This window comes from Aricia agestis, chromosome 19 (genome assembly GCF_905147365.1).
Source record: "Aricia agestis chromosome 19, ilAriAges1.1, whole genome shotgun sequence".
NCBI lineage: Eukaryota > Metazoa > Arthropoda > Insecta > Lepidoptera > Lycaenidae > Aricia > Aricia agestis.
In genome coordinates this window covers 6,152,926-6,176,603 of record NC_056424.1, presented here as the reverse complement: position 1 = coordinate 6,176,603, position 23,678 = coordinate 6,152,926, and the positions used below count along the sequence as shown (strand labels likewise).

The window sequence follows — 23,678 nt, the reverse complement described above, 5'->3', positions numbered from 1 at the left end:
AGGGGAGGGTAGGGATGGGAAGGGAATAGGGGAGGGTAGGGAAGGGAATAGGTTAGGGGATTGGGCCTCCGGTAAACTCACTCACTCGGCAAAACACAGCGCAAGCGCTGTTTCACGCCGGTTTTCTCTGAGAACGTGGTATTTCTCCGGTCGTGCCGGCCCATTCGTGCAGAAGCATGGCTCTCCCACGTATAATCTACAATTAATTAGAACATTTTATGGTTCTATCTTTAATATTTTAGGCAGCTTACGCAAAATAAGTAACTTTTGTGGTTGATTTTTTACACCTAGTGTCAGAAAAACCCAAATATCTTACGGAACCCTATTTTTTCCAAAATAAAATTTAGCCTATGTTACTCGTGGATAATGTAGCTTTCGAATGGTGAAAGAATTTTTAAAATCAGTGCAGTCGTTTTTGAGCGTATTCATTACAATTAAACAAACAAACGTTTTCCTCCTTTTATTAATATTAATAGTGTAGATGAGGTACAATTATTGTATACCGGTGGGGCAAAAATTGATAAAATAGATTATTGGGCACCTTGTAATGGAAATTTAAGGAAGTAGATGCCAAGAACAATTTTTTTCCGTGCAATACACGCAAAACATGAAATAGTACCATGGCATAATTTACTGTTTCATACAAAAGTGCCAAGTGGCCGATTGCACCCTGTGTAATTGAGTGTACCGACTACTAACCATAAGTGGTACAATGCTTTATTCATATGCACCAGCTGCTTACGTATGATGTTAATGTTTTCGGACCTTGATACTTTTACTTGCCATTGCGTAAAAATCGCTAAACGACAAGACAAACTAACAGACCTACCTAGCTAGACTACAACGACTACATCTAAGAAACTGACATTGTATTATTATACAAGGAGCCAGTTTTTGTTAGGGTTCCGTACCCATAGGGTAAAAACGGGACCCTATTACTAGGACTTCGTTGTCTGACTGTCTCCAGGCTGTATAGCTCAACTCTCAAGAACCGCTAGATAGCTAGACTTCTGAAATTTTCACAGATTATGTATTTCTATTGCCGCTATAACAACAAATACTAAAAACAATAATTATAATAGCTCCCACACCGGTTTCGGTGACGGTGGCCGGTTTTATTGAAACCAGGCCAGCAGGAGTAATTTTATAGTGCCCAAGTGTGTGCGCAGTACACAAGAGCACTCTCTATTCCTTTACTCTCATAACCCAGTGGGACCGAAGACCGACACGACCGGCGAGAGATCAGGCGCAGGACCGTCTTTTTACATGCCCATCCGACGCATAAAGGTACGGAACCCTAGCGTGCGCAAGTTCAACTCGCACTAGGCCGTTTATATTTATTGCAGGCTCCAAAACTACAACAGTTTCGATCAATCCATACTAATATTATAAATGCGAAAAGTGTATGTCTGTCCGTCCGGCCGCTGAATCGATTTTGCTGGAATTTGGTATTGAGATACTTTGGAGTCCCGGGAAAGGACCTAGGATACTTTTTATTCCGGAAAAATACAATGTTCCCGCACAATAAACGAATTTTGGAGCAACGGAGTTGCGGGCGTCCTCTAGTCTTACATAAAATATAAGGCCATAGAATATGCGTGTCAAAATAATTATGTCGATATTGACTACCAGAACAAATTTACGTAGTAACATTTACCTATGTAAACCGCGATTTCACACCCGCCACTCACAAGATTTAGAGAGACACTTGTTTACTTTACAGACTGTTGCCCCATGTGTAATTTGGTAATACGCCAGTCATTCTCAAAGTGTGCTCCGCAGAGCACTAGGGAGTAGGGGCTTCGCGAGCGATACATTAATTGTTTTTATTAATGTCATGAAATACCAGCATGAAGACAAATCATTCAAAGATAAAACATTATTTTTGGGCGTGTAGTACAGTGGTTCTCAAACTTTTTTGTTCTGCCACCAAAAAAGTTTGGAAACCACTGTACTACACTAACTTTCATCGAAAATCTAATTACCATACTATATGGAAGACTACTCAGTAAAAAGGGGTTTACATGAAATGCACAACATGGCGACCTTTTAGTTGGTTTTCATCATGTTTTCATACTCGGATCATAATATTATTTGTGTTTCTGGTAACATTACTTACAATCAGAGGAACATTTTTTGAATGAATTGCCATACACACGTTTTATTGACCCCCTTCTTTTTTTCAGACAAGACAAAATCTGCCACTTACCTAATTACTAGAGACCGTTTGCAAATATGAGTTAAGTGTTAACAATTTAAAAAAAAGTAAGCTCTGTATTAAAACCATTTCTTACGAGAGAGAGAACATGATATTTAACCCAGAGTAGGTTAAATCCATCTCTTGGGTACCAGTAAGTTACCTACTGGTAGGCATCTACTGGTATCCAAGAGATGGTAAACGGAGAGGAGGCCGCCAACAAACCAGATGGGGAGACGATCTAGTACTAACAGCTGGACACCATTGGACGAGAGTAGCACTAGATAGAATAGAATGGAAAAGGCTGGAGGAGGCCTATGCCAAGAGGCACACTGATCTTCCGAGACATTTTATAGCTCGCTCGAAATCAGAATAAAATGGCTACATAAATAAATAAGGTTAAATCCAGTATCCACTATCCAGAGTAGCTCAAATAGGCCCTGGAGTATTGATAACAAATGCATAAAATATACTCCATAATGCACCCTGGTCAATCAAGATAATGTCGCGAAACCGCTACTGCCGGTTTTTTAGCACATTTCATCTGTATTACCGTAACATTAAGGTTGAAAATTGGCGATATGTTAGGGGAATCGACAGTACATTATGGGAATTTCCGAATTGACTCACTATGCCTTGCCCCTTATCACACGACGGGCAACTATAACATTGCACGCGACTGCCCACAATATACGTATAAATTGATAAACTCTATTTCAACTTCGATATTTCCTACGCCTCCTATCTTCTTCTCATAATTTCTTTGCGGGTCCCAAGACAGCTTTAGCATGTCCCTCGGGCTCCCTGAGATCATATCAAAGGGTTTTCGTGGTTGGATACCGCTGTCGATACTGGCGACACAGGAGATACAGCGGTGGGAATGTGTGGTGGGCATACTAGGGGCAATAAAAAAGTAATGATAAACGGGTAAGTACACATTTCTAAAGAAGATAAAAATCCAAAAAAAATACACTTCTTAAGTCCCTCACGACTTCCCAGCTAAAAAAATTGTATAAATAGGATGTCATTTGGAGGAGCTACATTCATTTGAATTCCAGTCGGAGCGACAACACGAAAATGGAGAAACACGAAGTGAGATGCGTCGTCAAGTACATCTGTTTGAAAAAAAAATGTCTGCCAAAGAGAATATACTCGCTGATTTGGTGGAGACACTAGGCTCCTCCACATTCTACGGTGGCACAGTGGTGCAAAGAGTTTAAGCTGGGTAGAACATCCACACCTCGTCCGGTGGTTGAGCGTCCCTCGCGATGTTCATCTTTTGTGGATGTTCTACCCAGCTTAAACTCTTTGCACCACTGTGCCACCGTAGAACGTGGAGGAGCCTAGTGTCTCCACCAAATCCAACTGAGGAAAACGTGAAAAAAGTCGAAGAAATCGTATATTTTTAGCTGGGCAGACATTTAGCTGGATTCTCATATAGCAGCATCCAAAGCATTTTGACCAGCAAAATGAATATAAAAAAGGTCTCCGCGAGTTGGGTACCGCGAATGTTAACGGACGAACAAAGGCAAAAAGAACAAAGCCGAAGTTGCGATGGTTGCCATTCGAGAAGCAGGCTTCGAACTGGTCGAACACCCGCCCTATTCTCCAGATTTAGCCCCCAGCGACTTTCATTTGTTTCCTCGGCTCAAGGAACACATCAGGGGCAACAAATTTGAGGATGATAGCGAGGTGAAGGCTGCTGTAGAGGCATTTTGGGAGAGCTCTGATTAAAAGATTTTTTATAGGGTATTTTTTTGGTTTAGAGAAACGTTGGACTAAACGTATCCACTTGTTAGGAGACTACGTAGAATAAACTAGTATCGTTGTTTTATTACATTCATAATTTTTTGATCGCCCCTCGTAAGCCCATTAAAAAAAACTATTTTAACTGATTTCGATCTAAATAAAAACAAAATAATATTTAACAACATTAATACATAGTAATATTGGTAATATTATCTACTCGGGCATTAATGTCCTTTACGTCGATATTCGAACTGACAGACCATCGACCTGTTAATTTTAGGGATTACCTGGTCATAATTTGGTAAACATTACATTGAAAGCTGTATGAAAATCCTATAAAGTTACATATTTATTTTTCCTTCTTTAAAATAAGCATAATATTTTAATAATATCAAATATATATTGTATGTATTCTAAAAATAAATTAAAATTTTAAGCTGAACGAATTGTTTTTCTTTTTATTCAATTTGATACTACTGTCACTGCTTAGGTAATTATTATTAATATAATCTTATATCTTTAAACGAGCAATTCTTGTATATATAAAAATATATAATTGGAATCTCGGAATCGGCTCCAACGATTTTCATGAAATTTAGTATATAGGGGGTTTCGTGAGCGATAAATCGATCTAGCTAGGAATCATTTTTAGAAAATGTCATTTTATTCGTGTTTTATCGAATACCGAGCAAAACTCAAAAAAAACACACGTCAGTCTGACCCTTATTTATTAGATCTTATATTAGACTAGATGGGAGCGCGGCTTCGCCCGCGTAAATTAGGAAATTTACAGAAACCGTACATTTTCCAGCTATACTCTCTTCACGTGGTCTACTCTATATATAATGTACATATTATGTGCCAACTGCCAAATATTGCCATAAAAATTGCTCCAGTAGTTCGTGAGATAAACCCTTTCTAATATTTCCCCCGTTTTTCCCACATTTTCCTGAGTTTCTTCGGTCGTATTAGTCGTAGCGTGATAATAATATAGCCTTTAGCCATACTCGATAAATGAGCTATGTAACACTGAAATTAGAAATAAGTTTTTAAATTGGATCTGTAGTTCCTGAGATAAGCGCGTTCAAGCAAACATACTCTTCGGGTTTATAATATTATAAGTATAGATTTTTTTTAATTATCGCTTGACAAACTCGAGTCTCGATCTAAAAGACTATGAAAAGTGCCAATAACAGGCTCATAATCATGGGACGATGCATGGTATAATATGGTAGTGATGATGATGATGATGAATGTAATTTGCATAGTAGCATATGCTTTCCGTTCTTAAAACAACACCGAAACTCCCAAACTTGTATCTATAAAGAATCAGAAGTTCTCTCAGCACCTTCCGAACCACGGTATACCAGGTAAACCTCGGTGCAAAATCTTACTTGTTGGTAGCATATGCTTAGAATACTTTTCACGAAACCGAAGTCACCACATGTTTCCCTATAAATTTTGAGGAGTTCCCTCGATTACTTATGGATCCTTCATCAGATCACCACTTTTGTGAATATAATACCAAATTGGGATGATACCCTATATACCAAAAGAAAAATTTTGAAAATCGGTTAACAAACAGCAGAGTAATCGTTGAACATAAACGAAAATAACACCTCCCCCATTTTGAAAGTCGGTTAAAATGTGTTATTCTGATGTATAAGCTATATTATTGTAAAGTTTCATTAAAATCCGTTCAGTGGTTTTTGCGTGAAAGAGTAACAAACATCCATACATCCATACATCCATACATCTATACATCCAAACAAACTTTCGCCTTTATAATATTAGTAGGACTAGTAGGATTAAAATGAAATCAAACTACTGTATACTTCTTGTTTGATATCATGACAATATCATTACCATTATCGCGTTGACCCCTGGGACTAGACACGGGTCTATGTTGGCCCTGACAAAAAATGGGGGTCCACAATTGTAGGTGGGGGTCCATGTAAATTAATTTGGTTGGCAGTGAAGAACTTTTGTGTAATGTGTAGGCTTGATTTCTCTTATTAGAAAGCATAGACCAGGGATGGCAAACTCTGCCTATCAACGTGCCACTTTTCTGTATAATCTCTAATATGTCATAGACGTGCCATCACAATATAATATAATGCCCCTAGCCTAACTTGGCACTTGCATGCTCCAAATTGTATGTTGTGTGCCATTATTGGTTCGCCCACGGAGCTCATACGAAGAGGAGCTGGCCTAAGCAACTGTGCACTGTGATTTTCAAGTAGGTCCTGACACATACATAAGGTTTGCAACATCTGAATAAAAAAATCGCTTACCTGCCATTTTCAGGTTAACACTTAGTAAAGCTACTCGAAGTCAACTCCGTTCCGTTCCGTTAACATCAATGGTTTGGGCTCAACTAAACAATAAACCTTTTTGAACGTGGCGGGTGACACGGTAGCCGTGTCATCTACTTCTATGGCGTATGAGACGGATAACCTGTCACGAGAAAATTGTGTGCCGCCACGACTGAAAGTCTTCAAAAATACAAATACAAATACAAATATTTATTGGCCAAAAAACAAAAATTAACATAATATGCGATAATGGATCCCCACACTTAGAGATGGGCGATGGGTAAATACCCAATCTACCCACCTGGGTATTTACCGGGTAGATTGGGTATTTACCGGGTAGATTGGGTAAATACCCAAAAATGGTGGGTATTTATAATTCAGCGTACGTTTTCACATATTTTTTTTTAGTAAATCATTAGTAAAACCTCCATTAAATAATGCAAATTTGGTCACTAGTTCGTAACTGTTCGAATAAGCCCCTTTAAGTCTTAAACTAATGTATGTTTGCAATACAAATCCATGTTTTTCATGAATTTTGGCCGCATGTCACGCTGTGTTTTTGAACTTTTTTCCTAAATTTTGGTTTTGTATGTGTGATATTAATATTCTTTAAAGTATACTGCCTTTTAATGGTGCTAAAGTTTTGGGAATTGAGTAAATCGTCTTAGTGGACGCCTTCATCGTTAAGGGAAACACGCGTGCGAAATTTCAAAACATTCATCCCTCCTTTAGGCTAAACTTTGAAAAATTCTAATATACATAGGTTCTCGTAATTCAATATTTGTTGGTAATTGTAGGCACTTAATACGAAATATTGTTGTGTAATTGTGTCTAAGAAATTATAAGGTTCCACTAACTAACCTTGAGCCTATACTATTACAACCTCAAGGTATAAAACCTCTTTGAGGTAAGAATTTTGTGAAATACAATTATAGTGGATGCCTACTTTATTAGAGGAACACGTGTGCAAAATCTTGTCTCCTATATAACCAGTACACAATGTCACGATGACCCACTGCAGGCCACGCCATTGCCCGCCACGCCTGAAAATCGTCCGCCATCATACACCATTACTCCGTTTACACAATGGCGATGGTTAGTAGTGGGCCAGTATGGTCAATTGTGAAGAGGCACCTTTACAGTCTTGACACATATATATTTTGTACATGCAAATTAATGTATTATGTAAATGAGTACTGTTTTTGTATAAACTTAACTAATGATCAAATATAAAAAGTTCTTGGCCTGTGCGTTACTTAAAAGAAAAAAATCCCTTTTAACCGTGGGAGAGCAATTCTTCGGTACGAATGGGTCGACTCCGAAAAAACCGGCGTGAAACAGCGCTTGCACTATGTTTCCTTCAACACGCAAAAGAGAATGCCGATCTTATGACATGTCCTCATGTCGTCCAACTCGACCCTTTATGATGAGGGCGGAAACCGCCAACCGGTATGGTTGGTTATGGTAACGAAGTATGAGAGTCATGTCGGATATTCGGTTTTATCAGCGCTCAGTGCAAGTAGCTCCAGTGAGTGCTCCAGAGTGGCTCCGGTCTTTACGCGTCTTTTTTGGCTCAACTATCCTACTCACATAGTTTCGGCTTCTTGAAAGACAGCTTTTTGAGAACCCGATACTTAAAAAATGTGACCGTTCCAATTCTTCCAACAGCAGATCAATCGCTATAACCTTCTCGAAGATGATGGAGTCCATCATCAATAGCCAACCCCTTTCGACACTTGGACGCTCAGGGATTACTAAGGCTCGGCTCGGCTCTCTTGGCGTACCTAACTCATCGTTGGCTCAGGCGATTGAAACTATGGGTATTAGCTGTCAGTTTGGATATAATATACAATTTCACTATTATCCAAGATTCCATACATGGGCATTTTCAAAAAAATGTGTACCCCTGGTTTTTACCTTGTCCCTTGACTTCGCTACAGATTATTTGTAAAAAATTACATACTAACATTTTGTAATTTTAATGTAGGAGCATAAACAAGTTTTCTTTTATTAAAATACATTCACGTTTGTATATAATTTTATTTAGTATGAGATTTATAAGGGTTTTTAAGTACCGAAACCTATTAAATTCACCTGTCCCCTTCCCAGAAGTTGTAACAAAATCTTTAATAACTATTTTTTTTCTTAAAGTAAGTTACTTAAAAAACATATGTTAGATTCTTAAATACTTAATGTATCAATTGAATGTCTTGTTATTGAAAAATCTAACATAATTTAACTACAAATTAATTAAAATTATAATCATGAAAAAACAACCCGGCCGGAATGTTCGGTTTAGTGACCGTTTTTTTTAGTTTTATAAACATACTACAAAAATATTTTCGGCACTAAATGATAGCACTATATTTCATTGTACATCGAGAAACTTCAATTTAAATTTAGTAGTTAAAAATCTGCTACAAGACGCGGACGCAGGTTGGATGGTTCTTCAGGAACGGTTTATTTGTTCAGATAAGTGACCATATTTTGTAAGCATTATTATACTTTCTCCAACTGTTTTTACTGTTGACACGTTGCAAAATTAGTTTAGTATTTAGTATAAAAAATGAAATTGTGATAACTATTATCGGTTATTTACAAACACTTTAAAAGTAAAAGAAAGTAATATTACGTGACTTCCGACTTGTGACTTTTCGTATGGTCACATATAATGGAACGGACAAGTCACAACAGGCGGAAAGCATAAGGCTTAGTTCACATTTTAAATAAATTATTTTTTTATTCACAGATTTTATTAAGAAAATTGGAGATTTTTAAACTGGTACGATTAACATACAAATATATTTTTTATTACTTATGTGTTAAGGTGACGCCGCGTTAAAGTAAAAAACCGTTTTGGATATGTTTTAGATTGCTAGTTTTCTATGAAAGGCCGGCCCGGCCTCTCACAGAAAACAAGCAATGGAACAGCAAAAAATGGAAAGGGCGTAAGCGACAAAATAGTTTTGTCGCGTAATTTAAAAACCATAAATACATTTCATATAAGCTATGGGCAAATTAAAGTGTATGCTTGAACCAATCCATGTACATTTTTGGAAGCTTAAATCACTCTCCTCTGTAGGGAAAAATAGGAATCCTTTTTTTTTACACAGGTCTATTTGATTGATTATTCTGTGTTATAAAAGTTGACCAATCGTGTTATGCTATGGGTAAATCAAAGACAAAGACATGATAAATACTGACAATGAACTTTAATTTCTTAGCTTTAGTTATTGCTGAGAAAAATCGATATCGCTACAGCCAAATCATAAAGGCGTCGACTTTACTTAACAATAACAAATATACTATTTAAAATTTAAGTACCTAAAAGTTTTATGTTTTTTAAAAATTTTGATTTTATTTCCACTACTTTTCTATCAGTAAAGTTGAAAATCATTTTGTGTCGTTGATATTTGCAGATTTATAATAACTAGACATCAGATTATATGCATTTGCATACTTGCATATGCAAATGCATATAATGTCACTTTTTAGGCGATAGTGCATATTTTGGCAATTTTTCGTTGATAGTGCATATTTCGGTAGTTTAACTTCCATGGGCATTAAGATTGCAATCGGAAAATGTTGGTAGAAAATTATTATTGGCGTATAATAAATAAATAAAAAGTCTTTATTTCAAGAAATTAAAAATCCTGGATTTTATGAAATTATAAAAATTGGCGCTTTTATTAATGTCACTACCGGAAAAGTCTTCAAAAAAATAATAAATTTTAATATTAAGTGACTTTTGATTGTGCATATTTTGTGCATATTTCGACCATTTTTCGTGCATATTTGCATGGATATTTCGGCACTTTGATCGTGCATATAATCCGATGTCATTAATAACTTAGGAATTCGTAGACATGTGAACACATCTTTATGATTATGAGATGTTCGTCCCTCTAATTATTGAAGTTAAATCTATGAAATCAAAGAATTTTTTACTTTTATAAGTAGTGCAACAATAAAAATGTTTAAATAAAAGGTTTTTGTGTTATAAAAACTCCTTTAAATATGTTAAATATTACTTACTCATGTAAAAAAATGAAAAATAACCTAGTGGTTGGGTCACATAGTCACACTATGGATTAAAAATAATTGCTACTCTTGTTGATCCTTGAAATTATCTAAATTTTTTTTAATAAACAATTAAATATGCATTTCACTAGATTAAATTAACGAAGAAATCCATTTATTGCTGTATTTTTTTGTATTAAATTATATTTTACATTTAGTCGCACAACGGAATCTGTTTCGTCGAAAATTCGATTTTGTTTCAATAATATCAGAATAATATAACGTTTTCAGCGTTCTTTTTAACTTATTCCATTAGTTCAATATTTTTCCTTGTATATGACATTCAAAAAAAGGTAAATAAATGACCTTAAAAAATATAGACATATTTTTGCAAGGGTACACGTTTTTTTGAAAATGCCCACATCCAAGAAATAATGCAAGAGGGTCACAAGTTTCTTAGCAGTCGTAGTTGATGGTGAATGCTCTGATACTCTATCTGTTGACGCTGGTATCCCTCAGGGCTGTGTGCTATCGCCTACCCTATTCATACAGCATATCAATGACATGTTACAGACCAACGGCATTCATTGCTATGCAGATGATAGTACAGATAATGTGACTTCTCGCATATTTCTCGGGGTGGAATGGGGTAGACGTAACTCAGTCTAATTTAACCGCACCAAAACACAAGTCAGCGCGTTCACCACAAAAAAGTCACCAATGGTATATCCTCGTTTAAGGGAACCACTTTAACAATCTTCCCCAGCATGAAAATTGGCGTAAACATTTCACCAAAAATACTAAAAGAGCTACCAGAAAGTAGAATCAAATATCTCACACAAATCCGCGTGTATTAAAAAAAAAATGTCCCCCCGCAATGTAAAGTAGAGATTATAATATTAATCCCCAAACCCGGAAAAGATCCATAGGATGAAAAATCTCACCGGCCTATAAGTCTTCTGCCAGTGCCCTCCAAGGTGTTAGAAATACTCTTCCTGAAACGCATGATGCCAGAAATCAGAGCGAGTTAACTGTTATCCGATCACCAATTCGGGCAAGCCAAGCGCATGGGACCGTGGAGCAGGTACACAGACTGGTAGAAGAAATTCAAAAAGCTTTTGAAAGCAAATCTTACTATTTTTCTGGACATATCACAGGCCTTTGATCGATTATGGCATCTTGGACTGTTGTATAAAGTTCGTAAAAAGCCACCCTTAAACTTCTACCTCTTTATAAACGCATACCTCAGCAATAGATATTTCTATGTTGAGTACGAAGATAGTGTCACATGTCTCCATGAAATCGAAGCAGGAGTGCCGCAAGGCAGTATATTGGGCCCTTATCTCTACCTTCTAAACACATTAGACCTTCCAAGTACTGATGAAGCTCTGACATACCTATACATACGCAGATGACACAGCAATCCTCGCAGTAGACCAAACAGCCCATGGAGCATCGGCAAAATTGCAAAGAACCTTAATCGAAATATCATAGTCGTTAAAAGATTGGAGGACAAAAGCCAACGAGAATAAATCTGTCCATGTAACTTTCACATTAAGACACGAAACATGTCCAGAAGTAGAACTTAATCGGATAAAAATACCACAGTCAAACGATGTTAGATACCTAGGACTTTATCTCGACAGGCGATTAACATGGAGAACACATATATGGAACAAAAGAAAGGCTTTTGACAAGCAGCTACGAAAGCTTTACTGGCTGATAAAATAAACTTATTTTGTATAAAAGCATACTCAAACCCATCTGGACCTATGGGATGCAGTTGTGGGGCACAACCTCCACATTAACACAGAAATTCTACAACGATTCCAATATAAAACCCTGCGTTCAATAACTGGAGCCCCATATTATGTTACGAATAGCCAAACCTACAATGATCTAAAAATCAAGTATGTAAAAGAGAACATTAAAAACTCCCTTCAAAACTATTGTAAAAGGATAAAATGACATCCCAATATATTGGCAAAAAAATTGATAAAAACTCTATCAAACCAAACATTCAAAAGATTAAAAAGACGAGCCCCACAAAATCTTCTGTAAATAAAGATAAATAGTAAATATATAGACGCATCAATGGATGCGTGCCATACAAAGAAGAAATTCAAAACGACTAGTTCAGTCAGATCGATAGCAGAATGAGAAGTTAAAAAAATCAGAAGCAAATCAAAGCAAATCAGATTTTATATAAGATAGGACGTGTTATATGTATAAATAATAAAAAATTATACCTACATATTTTTTTATATAATTTCTTTAACCAGGTACTTATACATTGTCTATTTTAAAAGTAATTTTCAAGGGTCTTCTAATATTTTTTCTAATATTTTTTTTTAAATATTTTAAAGGTTTTTCAAATATTTTAAATTATTAATAAAATAATAGAATGTAAATAAAAAAAATCGGTCAAGTACGAGTCGGACTCGCGCACGAAGGGTTCCGTACCATTATAGAGAAAAATTAGGACAAAATTTGTGTTTTTTGTATGGCAGCCCCTCTTAATTTTTTTATTTTATATTAATATTATTATTAAATATTAAAGTTAACATTAACTAAAGACTGTGTAAAAATTCAAGTACCTACATTTTGCTATTATTGATAAGATAGCAGAAAAGGCCAAAAAAAAACACGTTTGTTGTATGGGAGCCCCCCTTAAATATTAATTTTATTTTGCTTTTAGTATTTGTTTTTATAGTGGCAACGGATATACACAATCTGTGAAAATTTCAACTCTCTAGCTATTACCGTTCTTGAGGTGGTTGTGACTTAAGTATTGAATTTTATCTACCCGCCCTTTTGGGTAGATACGGGTATTTACCGGGTACGTGAGGGTAAATACCGGGTAGATGGGTAAATACCCAGGTACGTGCCCATCTCTACCCACACTAGGCGATGCCTGTCCTGTGGGGACGAGACGAAGTTACGATAATTACATAATTTTATGTTTTTAAAATAATGACTAATATAATTACACTAAATTAAAAGTTATTTTATTGATGCTATTAGTGTGAGTGTGTGTATGCGCGAGTGCGTGTGCGTGTGTGTTGTGTGTGTGTATGTGTGTTCGTGGGTATGTGCGTGTGTGCGTGTGTGTGTGTGTGTGTGTGTGTGTGTGTGTGTGTGTGTGTGTGTGTTTATGTGAGCATGACTTTATTCGGTAATTTTGATCATATTTTCAGCTTCCTCATAAGAAATTTCCAAGAAGAGTTTCAGAAACAACAGTCTTAGCTTTCATAAAAGATAACTTATCAAATTGGCATAATTTAATAAGGTTATTGTATGTGTAAGGCAGGAGAAACAAGCCAAATTTTTGAGCGAACGAAGTTTTGACAGCGACTGCGGGAACTCTAAAAGACCGTTGTTTCATTAGTGTTATGTAATGGGAGGAGCTAAGGATATGCTTGTGCATAGCCATTCCTGCTCTTAGTAGGTATGTAGAGTTTCCTAACACTTAATACACGAAATTCTTGATACAGAGCAGAGGTGGGATATCTTCTCCTCTTGTTCAGAGCAACTTTAAGTAAACCTTTACCTAGTACCCACCCCATTCCTTTCCCTACCCTATTACCTCTTAAAAGGCCGGCAACGCACCTGCAGCTCTTTTGGTGTTGCGAGTGTCCATAGGCTACGAAAGTTGCTTTCCACCAGGTGACCCGTTTACTCGTTTGTCTCCTTATTTTACATTAAATATTCGGTCAAAATTCTAACCCTAATTTTAATGATTGACCTTATTATAATTAATATACATTTTTTAAAGTTCTGAGTACGTCCCATAATATTTAAGAATTTTGACATCTAGTGTAAGATAGCTGAACTACGTAGTCACATCAACATCGACCTAAGCTAGTAGTTTTGCTTTTACACGATAGGTGAAATATGGAAAAGTGGGCGGAGCTTGACACCCCCTCACCCCGCAAATTGTCACGCGTTGTTTCTTAAGGAAATTTGATTACCACACCTACTCTCTGTATTAGCTTCGTGGGTTCGCCATTCCTGTTATAGGCGAATGGCGGATAATTTGTTAAAAAGCACAGTGACTGTTACTTACCAATGGATATAATATGTTTCAATTTATAGACTTTACATAAAGCAAAAGTTAATAGCAGTTCAAATTTTAATTATTGATTATTAATTTAAATGGATTATACAGGCTGTAACAAAACAAAATAATAATACTTTAGGATGTGTATGAACCCCTCTGCACTGAAAGAGTACTTTTTTAAAATTATATAACAGGTTTATGTTTTTTATTTCTTATTTTGTAGAGTCTAAAGGCTGTCACAGACAGAGCAGGTAATGTATATCAATGTACATTACATCCCGGGATGTATATCTTTACATTATATTAATGTATCACACACACAACAGGTAATGTAATGTATCTTTCCCTACATTTCAATGCTAAACGCCCCGCTTGACGCACATTTCAGCTGCTAAAGTGTTACACAAGCTGTTCTTATTTTTAATGTTGTAATACTATGGCCTTTCGAGTTACTTGCTATTAGATTTACTAGACAGTTCATCAGAAGATGATTCAGATTGTAATTTTGATGCGCGCATTGTTACATATTCTGCCAAAAACAGAACAATGTGGATTGAAGATATTTGATTGAAAATAATATAGGCTCTGGGGAACAGACTGCCTGTAGTACCTGCTGTGAAGTGCTGTGCTAAGGTGGCAAGTGGCAACACTGTGTGTATCTGTCTATCATACACATATAACATAATCACAGAAATTTTTGAACACCCTATGAAGAGAAGAGATGTATCGTAATATACAGAAATATCCTATCACCTATCTCTCGAGTTTTAAAAAACTAACAAAGTACAGCGAGGCTAAAATGGTCGCTTTGGAGAATCATGATGTGAATCATAATAATATTATGATTTTTTTTAAATAGCAAAATGCAACTCTGCTTGCAATTCATGTCTAGTAATTTGTACTGACTTGACATTTGTCAGTTTGACAGTTTTGACAATTCATTTGCTGAATTGATTGAGAGGAATTGCTAAATGTGACCATTTTAGCCCCGCTGAATTTATTTTTATTTATACAGATAATTTTATAAATTGTACTTTATTTTTATTATGTGTACTGTTCTTACTTACTTTTCTCACCTAAAGTAGCCAATGTACTTGCAAAAAATAAAGGTGGCAACCCTACCTACTATATGTGACATACAAGGGAAATAGCATTAGTATGCAAAAAGAAATTACTGCACATACACGCAACATAGAAATTCTTATTTGAGGATAAGACAATTTATTGTTATTTTGTAATTTGTAAATAATTGAAAGACAGTGTAATAAAAAAAAAACCTTTAGTGTTTCTAACAAACAAAAGTGGGTCCACTTTTCTTCATCTAACATTTGATTATCCCGATTTTCGATTACCCAAATGCCTAACAACAACAATAAGGACCTGTTTCACCACATCTTGATAAGTGGCGGATAGGCTATCCACCACTTTTTGATAGAAATTATAAAAGTGAACCTCAAATGCAAAGGTTTTCTATTTCTTGTTTTGAGTTTTTTAAAACATTATTGTAAATATTCACCAATATAACTTACATTTAACAGTAATAGGCATTTTGGATTACATGTTGCACCAGATTATCCAGGGGTAGGATTAGGAGCGATCCACTGTGATGCAAAATTAAAAAGTTATAATATTACAAGCAGTACACTAGGCAATGCAAAAAAAGTCCAGTATTGGAAGAAGCTTTGTAATTTAGGTTTCTTAAAGAATGTGATTAAGAGTTCAGATAAAATCTTAGCATTTTGATCTGTAACAATTGGAAAAATTAAAAAAAAAAAGATTAAAAGCTTTTAGGCAGTTTCCTATAATCCCACAAATTGATTATCACCACTTCACTGAATTATAAACGGAAGCGTATATCCAAAGATATTTTGTTTAGTAGTCAACAAGTTTTGTTGATTACAGAACTCTATAATGGTAATGACCCTAACAAGCTGATTTTTTGTATATTGATTGATAGATCAATAATCATCTATATATTAATACGTGAGCCAAAAACTTTGTATCCCTTTTGACAAAAAAAGGGGGAAACGTAGTTGAATGAAATTTTGCACAGTTATAGTTTATATGGTGAAGGAGTGCATCAAGCTTATATTATTTTGAAATTATGCTTTTATCATACATTTTTTTAACAAATAAAACATTACACACACTACAACACACGCACTAGGAAAAATGACAGATTTTTGAGTGCCAAGCCTATACATACGAATTATACTCTTTTATTTATGGTTGAAGTCTGTTGATAACAAGGTGACAAATTGATAATGGATTATAGTTTTTTTTTATTGAATAAGATACTATTAGACAATGCTTACACTGCCAGTCTGAGATTAGCTGAGTCCCAGAGACAAGAGTTGAAAAAAATGTAATAAAGTCAATATTTTTTACAAAGTATAGGTCGTAATGTCGTTGAAACTAAGATCGAATTTCGACCATTGGGCGATCTCTAGTTATAATTTAAGAATAACATTGTCCTACAAATAAAACAGTCCAGATTAGGACCATCAATTCAAAGTATGAAATGCTTTCTATCTCTGTTAGCTACCACTTTCGAGATTTAATAGCAAATAAAAATGTTGTTCATCTTATCAAAATGAAGCTACTCACAAAAAATTAGCTTGATAGTAATAAAAAAATATTGTTCTAGGGCTACCATACTATCCTCTATAGTTTACCACAAAAATGCAAAATGCAGCACTGAAGCAACTTTTTTTTAAACTTTTGTATGGGAAAATCATGACGCTGGGGCGATTGCCCATACAAATCACAAAAAAAATTTGCTTAGACTATAGTCTTATAATCACAAAAAAAAATTGCTTAGGCCTTAGACTATGTTCTTATATTTTGTCTGTTGCGAGTAGCCGCGGTAAAGATCGGAACAGTACCTTCAGTTTATCTCCGCAGTGTTTCTATACTATACTGTATATTTCTACTGTGGCCATGCTAAGACTGCAAGGGTTGCAACCCACAGGTTGACACTGATATAAAACATACCTAGCAGCAAGCCTAACCTAAAACATTTTTTGTAATAATTTTATGTTAAATAAAGGCTAAATAAACATTTTTGGTAGCAAACACAATAGCCAGTTAATCTTTTAAGTTTTATTATTGTGATAATGCAACTGAAAAAAAACCAAAAGTATGTTGACAACAATAAGTAATTACATAATTGTTTCTTGAAAAATGCAAAAATAACTGATTGTTGAATTTAATTTATTGGCATTTGTTATAAGTAGAAGATTATTCATTAGGCCTTTTGTTAAAAATTTCATATGTTAATAGTCACTTATGCACAATTAACGGAACCAACAAATTTTTGCTGAGAGCAAATTTATTACTTAGATAATTTTGTCCAGGCTTGCAGTACTTATTTATGGGGGTTTTTATAAATAAGGGGGTTAACCGGCTATTTCTTGTAGCTGTATATAATACATAGTATATATATACTGTTCACCAGCACATAGAAATATTATGATTGATCCTCGGGTTTTCTATGACAGTGATCATATTATTATGGTTGACAAGAAAGTTATGTGTCACATAATATTATAATAGATGTGTTGGAACTGTTTGTTTTAAATATCTGATTGCTATAATAATTGAACAATATTGATAATAATAATTAATGTGATTTATATCAAAAACATAACATTAATAATCTATACATATAAATAAAATTGGAGTGTCTGTTACAATATTACATTGAAAGAACCGTTTTTTACTACATGAAAATGAATGTATATACGGTATAGACACCAAAACAACATTTTTTACAATTTTTGTCTGTCTGTTTATTCCGGCTAATCTTTGAAATGGCTGGAGAGATTTTGACGGGACTTTTTTTGGCAGATAGCTGATGCAGTAAGGAGTAACTTAGGCTACTTTTTTAACCAAATGCCAAAAAGAAGGAGGATATATTTTACTTTTTTCATATTTGTTAGCAGACTATCCATCTTTGTTATTAATTATTATACTACTATGCAGTATGTTGACGCGAACGAAGTCGCGGGCAACAGCTAGTCAAAAATAAAATACTGTTAGCATTATGTTATCAAAGACAGAGTATTACGAAGGTAGAGCTTGTATATTAATAGAGGTTAATTATCGTTAATTGAGTATGGATTAGATATTATCAAAAGCATTTTACTTCATAGGAAAAATAACATCAAACAATCTTACAAGTGAAAAACTTATATTTTTATTGATTAAATTAATGTATTTATCATTAATAAAGCTTCGTTTATGAATACTTCCACCTAGAATCGGAATAAATTCCCTATTGAAATCGCAATGAGGGTGTCTAGTGGAGTTATTGATTTTTTTATCCTTTCGAAGTCTATAGCAACAATCCGAAAGTACTATTAGCGTTATTTTAATCCGAATCCTAATAAATACCGTCGATATCGAGCTAAACATAAGGAAAAATTACATATTGATAAGGCTACCTCACGAATCGATGTACGTCCATTTGGAAACAGGGCCGTGCCTTTTTTGTAGCCTATATGGATAGAATATGAAATGACTTCAAATTTCAGACAGAGCACGAATACGGAGCTGTGGGGGATATTGAACTATATAAAACAGTATGCGCTAGTGAATTGTACTTATAAATTGCTAAAAACCAAATTGTAATACTATCTATGTATGTGGAACTACCACGCATTCAGCCGGCGACCATTTCAGACTAATCACTCATTCACGCCAGTCACACCCAAATACTAATTACTGCTTCATAAAGTCCGTATACCACACGAATTACATTTAATTATTGCCCGATTACAAAGCTATCAAGTAAAACAAGGACTTTACCCGACAATCAGCAAACGACTTCGACGATTCCTCCAGTCGTACGCTGGCGATGTCTCAACCACTATTAAGACTGGATCCTCTCTTTTTGGCACATTTTGTATTTTTCTAACGACACTACACTAAACCAAGAATTAATATTCACAAGTTTTTAACACGGACTCTACCACCATTTAGTATTTCATACACCCTCGAGCTCAATCCTTTTCACGGCCATTTGCAAATTGCGTCAAAGTTTCTCAAACGTGATTGGTCCGCTCTGCGCCAGTATAGATGGCGGCGATAGCGCTATCTAGAGGAAAATTATTGAACTAATTTAATATACATGTAAAAATGTGCCCTACTGCTATAGTAATAAGGAATACAAGGCTATTTCTCCAGAAAATAAAGTCTGCTATGGACAAAATAAAATAGGGTGCGGTAAGGCTAGCTTGAGAACCCCGGAAAGTGACGTCAAACTGGGCGTGAGATGCGTAGGGCGGGTTTTTTAAATCGTTGGGACGATTTTCATAATATTTACTCCATAATTTATTTGTATTAAATTAAGTATCTTATATATGCTACTTTTGTATAATTAACTGTATTTATGAGTGTCATATTTTAGGGTTTTGCTAGGTACCTACATCGAATTATGGAATAAAACAAAAACACGTTTTTATCAGCTCTTTTATTGACCCGACGATACTCGTAGAAATTAGCAGAAATCGGTATGTAGCAAGCTGCAAGACCCAAAAGATAACTTAAATGACAGTAGAGCGTTGTTACATGGACAATGGATGGCAGCATTTTCTACTGGTATTTGGTAAGTATGCCGTACAGGCTGTCTACTCTGGTACAGGGTACTGAGTAGTCAGTACCCTTTACTCCTTAATTTAGTAGGGACAGCTGCAGTAGAGCTGTCCCTACTATATTATATAAGTTAGGTAGGTACTCTATGCTCAATGATATTTAAATATGAAAACAGTGATATTCTACTTATACAGATATGTTACGTCCATAGTCCATACTATTTTCCGGCTTAAGGGGGCGACTATGAATTCTTTCATTTTCTAAAATTAGATACTACATTATATTTCCAAAAATTCGATCTGAGCAAAAACACGATAATATCTTAAAATTTTCTCTATAGAAAAAAAATCACAAAGATGCATCTAATTTTCACGAATTTTTCATTTATTGCCATAACCGTGCATTGAACTAAGTTAATATTTTAACACATCTATACTAATATTATAAAGAGGTAAACTTTGTTTGTTTGTTTAATTGTAACGAATAGGCTCAAAAACTACTGGACCGATTTTAAAAATTCTTTCACCATTCGAAAGCTACATTACTTACGAGTAACATAGGCTACTTTTTATTTTGGAAAATATAGGGTTCCGTAAGATATTTCAGTTTTTCGGAAACAACCAGAAAATTTACTTATTTTGCGTACGCTGCCTAAACTATAAAAGATACATAATATCTACAAAAATGTCCGCGACACACTATACCTATCTATGTCAAGTGAGGCACAACCACCATATTTTTATTTAAAAATCTTGATTTTTTTGGACTACATTTAAATGCATTGATTTTACTCATGATAATAATCCTTATCAAAATAAATAAATTATTTCATCTCAAAGTACAGTTTATGTGGACAATATTTGGTCTTTGAATGATTAAAATTGGACGTTTGGTTTAGAAGTTATGGCGAAATTAAAATATTGCGATTTACGCCCGTTTTGAAGTGGGCGCTACCAAGGCAGGGGTGCGCCCGCGGGAGGGGAGTTTAGATCTATGAGTATTGACTATTGAGTAGTAATGTATCTATCAGTAGTATCGACGGAGAGCTGACGACCAAATCAGTCATGTTACATGTAGCTTCACCTGTGTTAAAACTCCGTTAGCTACTTCCCTGAACAACCCTTTCTGATAATCTGCGTGCTGGCAGGCCGTGGGCGGTGGGTGTGGGAGTAGTGGGGTGGGGAAAAAAAGAAAAAATGTAGGTTCAGCTGTATTAAAACTGCGTTAGTTACTTCCCTGAACAACCCTTTCTGATAATCTGCGTGCTGGCAGGCCGTGGGCGGTGGGTGTGGGAGTAGTGGGGTGGGGAAAAAAAGAAAAAAAATGTAGGTTCAGCTGTATTAAAACTCCGTTAGCTACTTCCCTGAACAACCCTTTCTGATAATCTGCGTGCTGGCAGGCCGTGGGCGGTGGGTATGGGAGTAGTGGGGTGGGGAAAAAAAGAAATAATGTAGGAGAACTGACGACCAAATCAGCCATGTAGCTTCAGCTGTGTTAAAACTCCGTTAGCTACTTCTCTGAACAACCCTTTCTGACAATCTGCGTGCTGCGTGCAGATTATTAGAAAGGGTTGTTCAGGGAAGTAGCTAACGGAGTTTTAACACAGCTAAAGCTACATGAGTCATGACTGATTTGGTCATCAGCTCTTAGTCGGGTAGTAGTAGTAGATCTATGAGTAAACAAACAAACAAAGTTTACCTCTTTATAATTTAGATTAATAACTCATTTATTCAGTGAGTGACATTGGCTATATATTTTTTACCCGTGCGAAGCCGGGACGGGTCGCTAGTTGTATATAAAATTCTATCATTGAGAGATCGACCTAGCGGATTTTTAAAATGTTGTAAAAAATGATGAAAAACTCAAAGCAGATACCTATGTTACTACCGCGCGCGTTGTGAAGATTCAAATACGAGTACGGCCCAATGGGCATTGTCCAAAAAAAAATCACATGTACTTTTTATATATTTTTTCGTTAAAATAGGTTAGGTATATACTAGTACAGGCTCCTAATGCTATTTACTGAGTTATCTATTGATTGATTGTGTTTCCCGTATTATGAAAAACTCATGTAAAACCGAAGTTAAATAAATTTTATTATTATTAAGTAAGTATTATTATTAAAATATGCATCCTCACATTATGACCTTATTATTTGTATTATTCATAGTCTTTATCTCAAGACCGATGTTTTTGATCATTATTCTGTCATTTGACAAGCGATAAACTAGCCCAATACGCGCCGGCAGTCTATTCAGCAAACATCGCGACTTCGGCAAACTTCGGAGTTCGGAATACGGCGCCGGCAGCGAAGGCTCCCTATATCTTTTAACGGACTTCCAAAAAACGAGGAGGTTATATGTTCGGCTGTGGATATTTTCTTTTTTAAAGATGAATAGAGTTCGACAAGGCTGTTTATGAACGTGGCGAGAAAAGGAAGGATTCTTGTACAGTTCGACAAGACTTTAATTGAATGTGTCAATGTCAGTCAATGTGCGCTGCTGGTAAAGGAGAACTGTCAAAAATGACGTTTTTGTATAATGGCAGCGTTAGTTCCTTTTTTCGCCAGTCGCCACGTTGATTTAAAGCCTTGTCGAGCTGTACGGATATTATGATTGTAATTAGTTGAAAAAAAAAATTTGTTAAGCTAGGCACCATAAAGGTCAGAGCCAGGGTAGGGCAAGCGCCCCAGCTTGCCCCAGTGTGGCTACGCCCATGTGCTTGCAGGTACCCGCCGCCCGCACTTATAAAAACTTACAAAGAAAAATATAATAATATGTTGATAATATCATGTTACATAATATTATGTGAGCGTGTCGGTAAATTTTAATTTCTTAATTGGCAACACAAAATTCCCCCTCCCGCTTCCCTTGTCTATTATGTCAAAAATCAAAATATGTCATTATGTCAATTGTCAGCCGTGGCCCGTGAGCCGTCACTCGTCAGCGGGCAGTGTTGCCAACTTAGTGGAATTTCCACTAGATCTGGTGGTTTAGATTTCTTAGTGGATTTGATTATTTAAGTTAGTGGTAGCTTCGACGTTAAAACACTAGTTTTTTTATTATGTTTCTAGACATTGAAGACGCACACTGGAAACTAAATTATATTATTATTATCTTTATTCGTTTTGCCGCATTCTAACGCTGATATAGAGCGATTACTTAGCATGATGAATGTTGTCAAGACTTAACAGAGAACCGGATGAAGTTTGATCGCCTTTCTTTCGTGCAAGGTTAGCACGCGAAGGCAAATGCTGTAATAACAACATAATATCAAATACCGTATTACAAAAATTAGAACTAAAGAAATTTATTCTTCACAAACTGAACAAGTAAATGACAATGATTCCTCTAAAAACGTTCATCTTTAGTTAAGTACCTACTTATACATAGGTACATAGGTAACTAAAGTTTTCCTGTAGTAACAAAAGTAATTATTTCATAATAATAATGACGTTGTTGTTGTGTTATTTTCAAATTATATTCAGATAGGTTGTTGTTGTCTTTACGTTATTTAGTGGAATTCTAATGGTTTGAGAGGCCATTTAGGTTTTAGCGGTTTCTGGTGGTTTACGCTGCTGAATTTGGTGGGTTAGTAAAAAAAAAGTTGGCAACACTGTCAGCGGGCCTAGCAGTCCAAATAAATATATACTAGTAATCTGTGGTCCAAATATATAGGTACAAGTAATCTGTGTAGCAGTCTATGTTTTGATTTGCAATTATTTTCTGAAAATTTGAAAAAT

The 23,678-nt window shown here is 35.4% G+C and overlaps 1 protein-coding gene across 1 annotated transcript in view; it reads right to left on the bottom strand.

Annotated features, from left to right (window-relative positions):
- Window positions 1-19,387, bottom strand: part of LOC121736811 (guanine nucleotide-binding protein G(I)/G(S)/G(T) subunit beta-1) — a 40,281-nt gene extending 20,894 nt beyond the window's left edge. Inside the window, exon 1 of the mRNA XM_042128214.1 lies at window positions 19,151-19,387. The gene's annotated coding sequence lies outside the window, so the exon portion shown is untranslated. The remainder of the gene's footprint in view (window positions 1-19,150) is intronic.
- Between the last annotated feature and the right edge of the window lie 4,291 nt (window positions 19,388-23,678).